Source organism: Lygodium microphyllum, chromosome 4 (assembly GCF_053477565.2).
Source record: "Lygodium microphyllum isolate KBCC chromosome 4, Lygodium_microphyllum_v1.1.10, whole genome shotgun sequence".
NCBI classification, from domain to species: domain Eukaryota; kingdom Viridiplantae; phylum Streptophyta; class Polypodiopsida; order Schizaeales; family Lygodiaceae; genus Lygodium; species Lygodium microphyllum.
In genome coordinates this window covers 78,062,153-78,068,272 of record NC_141138.1, presented here as the reverse complement: position 1 = coordinate 78,068,272, position 6,120 = coordinate 78,062,153, and positions in this window count along the sequence as shown.

Here is a 6,120-nt window from a genome sequence, read left to right as displayed (position 1 = left end):
TGATGAAAAGATGAAAGATCTTATTGACAATGCACGTTGCATAAAGGATGGAGTATGTGAGTTAATTTCTCATAAGAATGAGAGCTTGGTCACATCTCAGAACGTTGCCCTTGATGTGCAACTTACTTCATTAAAAGTTTGTCAAAATAGGTTTTCAGAAATGTTGACCTAGATGAATCACAGCGTAGGCTCATCCCCTTACATTGGAGAACATTTCCCTTGATGTGCAACTTGCTTCTTTCAAAGTTTATCTTGATAGGTTTTTGGCAATGTTAACTTGAATGAATCACCACATAAGCACATTCTCAAATCCATGGTCTTCTTAGTATATATATAACCTCTACAAGACTTCTTAATTGATTGCTGAAAATCTCCATTTTGAAATAAGTTGTTTATCTCTTCTAGATTATAAAACTTTTTTAGAACCATTTTAATGGTTTAATTTTCCATCTTCCACCTTGGTATTCTTTCGGTTTGGAGCCTCAAACACCTTTGGATCTACAACACCTTCGACCCTTTGGCAAGCCCTACGTACAGATGTAGACAAATGAACATCCATTGGCAAGGCTTGGAGAGAGAGTACAGATGTAGACAAATGAACATCCATTGGCAAGGCTTGGAGAGAGAGAGAGAGAGAGAGAGAGAGAGAGAGAGAGAGAGAGAGAGAGAGAGAGAGAGAGAGAGAGAGAGAGAGAGAGAGAGAGAGAGAGAGAGAGAGAGAGAGAGAGAGAGAGAGAGAGATTAGACAATGCTTGGTTGGCCTTTATTGAGCGTTGTTTACGCATGTGCTCACACATAGCCATATACACATTTTCTTATGCATGTCTATTCTTTTGCTTTTGAGTCTCGAATACTCTTGAGACTAGCATATTTTCAAGTTTGAGTGGTGCTTGCTAGGCCTTTGGTGATGAGAGTCGTGTGCAAATGTGGATGAATGGACATCCATTAGAGAGGAGGGTTATTAGTTGGTCTTTGGTGAGCACCATGTATGCATATGCTCATGCATGGCCAGGTACACATGTGCTCATGCGTGACTATTCTTTTATGTTTGAGTCTAGGCCACCTTCGATTTAGGGTTTTTGATTGCAAATGTATTTATCGATTGTATCTTGAGTAGCTTTGAGATTTCTTTATTAGAACTCTTATACTCTCTTGAAAGTTTCATGTAGTCATCATGGAACAAAGCAATGCCATGGATGATGTTCCAAACATAGTGCATTCGACTCCATTGAATGTAGTTGATTCAGTGGAATTAAAAAAAACAGCCACGACATCGTCTCTTCGATGCTTGCCTACTTGGAGCCGTTCACATGGGTATGTGATATAGTTCTAATTGTATTGACGTTAAGGTGTTGTGTACTTTTTTTGGAGATAATTATTTGTATATTTTGTTGTAGCCAAAATGTGGAGTCTAATAGAGTTAGTAAAGTTAGTGTGTGAAAAATGAAAGAAGTGGCAAGGCAACAGGGAATGCGTGTTGGTAAATCTACAAGAACAGTAAGGGTTCGAAGGAATAGAAAGGCTGCTTCAAGTTCTTCGGACTTTAAACATCTCGAGACCAAGATGAATGAGTTGATGGAATTGCACATGAGTTTATGCACACATGTCGATCATGCACTTGCCATTTACTTTGCAGAGTTACATGAACATGCTAAAGGTTTGCATAGTGTTGTGTGTGAGACAAAGGACATCCAAAGTGTTCTTCAACAAGTCTTGAGTGGTTTGGGTGGTAAAGTAAGGGAATTTTCGACAATTGTCTCTGAGACAAGCAGGTTGATGAATTTGTTGGTGAATGATATGTGGGCATTGTTTTGGGGGCTTGGAGATAACCACGAGCCTATGATTTGCCAGAGAGGTTGTCGATTACCATTCTTGCAGTTTTAAATGAATGTTAATAGGTTTAATGCCTTGTTGCAACAATTGAGTCGTCAAATGAACAATCACAACTAAGGAGGAGGACTTACTCGGGATCCAGCTTATAAGCTATTATTATCTCACTTATTGTTTTAAAGTGCTGTGGCCACCACTTGTTTGATGTAATGTATGCTTCTTTTTTTGGGGCCTACACTGGTTTTGATGTGGCGAAGCTAAACTGACTAAAATGTATTGGGTACCTGCAATGTGATGTGATGTCTCTTTCTTGAGGTTTCATCTATAGGAAGAAGCATTGTGTCTTGCAACCTAGATAGAACTATGTTGATTTTTCCAATGTAATGCATATGAGAGTAATATTCTTTATAGAATGCTTAGTGTATGGTCTCATTGTAATATTTAAATGTTCATGTCTCTCCCTCCCTCCCTCCCTCCCTCCCTCTCTCTCTTTCTCTCTCTCCAACATTTGGCTCAATGTATAAGGACTTGGATTAGATCACATTTTTTATTTTGAGTATGTATTTGTTGCTTGGGATGAAACTTATAAGCTATTGTTGTCTTGCTCATTGTAAAGTGCTTGGGGCACCACTTTCTTATGGTGATATATGCTTCCTTTTTGTGAAGCATGCATTGATTTTGAAATGTAATGGGTATATATAGTGTGATGCCTCTTTCTTAAGGTTTAATCTATATAAAGACTTATTTTGTCTTGCAATCTAGAGAGAAAACTTAATTGATTTTTGCAATGTAATACATATGAGAGAGTAATATTCTCTATAAAATACTTAGTGTATGGTTTAATTTTGATATCTAGGATTTAATATTCGGATATACAAAACTCTCTCTCATATTGTATATCCAAATATGAGAGAGTGATATTTGGATATACACATCTCTCTCTCTCTCTCTCTCTCTCTCTCTCTCTCTCTCTCTCTCTCTCTCTCTCTCTCTCTCTCTCTCTCTCTCTCTCTCTCTCTCTCTCTCTCTCATAGTTATGGTCTTTATTGGCCTTTTTTGATTTGGGTTTGGGCTAATTTTGATTTTGACTACTAGCGTTTTAAAGTGCATCAACATGTGCTTTTTGTAATGTTGTGTGCTTTCTTTTTATGAAGTTGCATTCATGGGTTAAGAAATTATGCTAGACTTTTGATGTGACAAACTTAAACTAAGCTAGACTAGATGTATAAAGTTTAAAAATTAACTTATAGAAAAAGTTATTATTTCTTGCAATTTGTGAAGAGAACTCTACTACTATTTTTGTCATGTCAATGGTAATTCTTGAATCTTCATCAAGTCTCTGCTAAGTATTGGCATAGTTTCATGATTGTTGGTGTTGGGAAGGATTTAAGAATCCTAATGTTTTGGTATATTGTGCATTCTTGTTGAATGATATATTTGGGTTTGAGTTATAGGCTTGGGGAATCGCTTGTTGGTTAGATAGAACTTTTCTTTGTCTCTCTTTGGATAAGATATCTAATTATATATATAATAAAAATATATAATTTTTATTTTTGACTACTAGTGTTCCTTGCGCGTAGCATTGTGCCGATTTAAATAAATTGTTGCAGTGTTTTGAATTATGTGATTCTAGATTGATTCTATTTTTAAGCCTTTTTGAAAATACTAGTCCCAATCAAGTCTCTCCTTGAAAGAATGCATGGTCTCTCTTGGCGTGTAAACTTTGTCAGAATCGAATCAATATGGGATTTTCACATCGGTCAACTAGCATAGATTATGTGTTAGTGTTCACGGGTATGGACTCAACTCTACATATCATAGATGATGACAATTTGCTAGGCTTAGGACTCAAATGATTCGAGTACAAACAAAACATGGTCGAAGGGGAACAAAGAGATGTGTTCTACAATGGTTGGGTGCTAAAAACATTTCACAGAGAGAAGCTCTAAATTACAATAGTGTGATTCATGAGGGAGTTCAGAGTAGCCTGCATAGTATGCAACATACTATGTAGAATATGCCTTCTCGCGTGGGGATTCTAGATGGGAATAGTGAATTGATTGAGCAAAAATTTGCTTTTGCTATGAATTATAATTGCAATACTGAAAATAGCCTAAATCTAGGAAATCTTGTGATAAATGAGTTGTGTGTCAATAATGCTCCAACCTTTAGCCCTCAAAATGGAGGTTCTTGTTCCATTTTGCATGCTTTACCTGCAATGGATATTCATCATGCAACTACAATATTGCTATTTCAAGACATGATTTGTGCATCCCATGGGAAGTCTTTCTGAGATGTGTGAGTAATGTTCGGCTAAATTATGGAGATGTGAGACTCAACTTTAAGGATCAATTTTGTTTGGTAAACATTGTTGTTGGAATGGAAAAGTAATGTTGCCACTATTGCAACGTCCACTGCATCCATTTCATGATTTGTTGCATGGTATGCATCCTCAAAGTAGAGTATTTAAGAATAATATACGGGCGTATAATAGTGCTCTTGCATTTGTGCCACTTGGTGCCAATGTTGATGAGTTTATGTCTGTTGTGGGGAATTCTTATACCTTTACAATGCATGACTCTATTTATCATTGTATAGGCCCTCTACTTCCTAATGTGCAACGACAAGAAATGCCAAGATTTGTGCAACTTCATGTTTATGATACCGAGCATGAGTAATCTAATCGATTGGGGGTTATGCCTAGTCTATTGCCAAATTTACTTGGGGAGCTTCAGTCTATGATGCATCAACACAATGTATATGCAAAAACTTTTAGATACATGGCTATACAATTGCAAAACAATCCCTTTCATGATTTAAGAATGACTATTTTTGGCATGTAGTAGGCAAATAGACAATACTCAGCTTTAGTGGCAACTAAATTTGCGGCTATCATGCCACGACAATGCAATGAGAATAGTCTCAATCATTGAGATATACATGTTTATAATCGAGACGGATGATGTATTGCTATTTCAAACTTGCATAGGACGACGTATATGCCAATGCTATATGTTCTTCTTTTTTCTATGGGTGATGATGGTTGGCATGTAAAGGTGCCTTATAGAAATGTTAATATTCTAGTTAATGTACATGGATTGTCTAATAAGGACCATGTTAGATGTAATTTTATGCATTTCCACTACAAGTGCGTGAGGACATTAAGGTTTGCATGTTGCGTGGTGGTCGATTGTTGTAACAATTTATTTTTGATGCTTGTAGGTTGGCTTGATGTTGTCAGAATCAATCAGTTTTACGCTTGAAAGTTTATAAAGGCTTGGTAGATATGATAGGATTGATGGATAATACATGTGCCTTTGTTGGTAAAAGGGTGGTTTTGCCATCTTCTTTTATTGGTGGGCCAAGGCACATGTATTATTTGTATCAAGTTGCCATGGCTATAGTGTGGAGTAATGGAAAATCCGATCTCTTTATAATAATGACATGTAATCCAAAGTGGTCAGAGATAACTAATGCTTTGTTGCTTGGACAAACTGCTTATGATCGTCTTGATTTGAGCACTCAAGTCTTTCATTAAAAACATATTGATATGATGCATACATTGTTGAAAATGTTTTTTTTTGGAAACGTTGCAGCCTATGTTAGTGTGCTTGAGTTTCAAAAGTGAGGGTTATCGCATTCTCATCCTTTGCTGATTTTGGAGCACCCTTTTAAACCCTCAGAAGCATGCCATTATGATAGGTTTGTTTTTGTTGAGTTTCTTGATAAAGCAAGGTTTTTAGGTTTGGTTGAAACTATCTCAAAGTGCAATGTCCATGGTCCTTGTAGTTCGTTGAATCCCAAGAGCCCTTGCATGTATGATGGTCAATGTACAAAAAATTTTCCTCAGAGGTTTGTGAATGTGACAATTGTTGATAGCCCTGGCTATCATATTTATAGAAGATGGGATGATGGAAACACAGACACAATAAAGGGTAATACTATTGATAATTGATGGATTATTCCATGCAATCCTTACTTAAGTAAGAAAAAATGTTGAGGTATGCTTGACAGTGGCAACTGTTAAGTATTTGTATAAGTATATATACAAGGGACATGATTGTGTAACCATTAAGTTTTCTATTGGAAGCTCAAGGTTGAATGGTACAAGCATTTGTGAAGTGGACGGGATCGAGAGTTATTTAGATACATGATATGTTTCTACTTCAGAAGCATGTTAGTGAATATATGATTATGCATTGCACAATGAGAAGCTCGATATACAGTGGTTGCAGGTGCACTTGCCTGGTGAGAATTGTGTGATGTTTGGAGATAGGAACAATACATCAG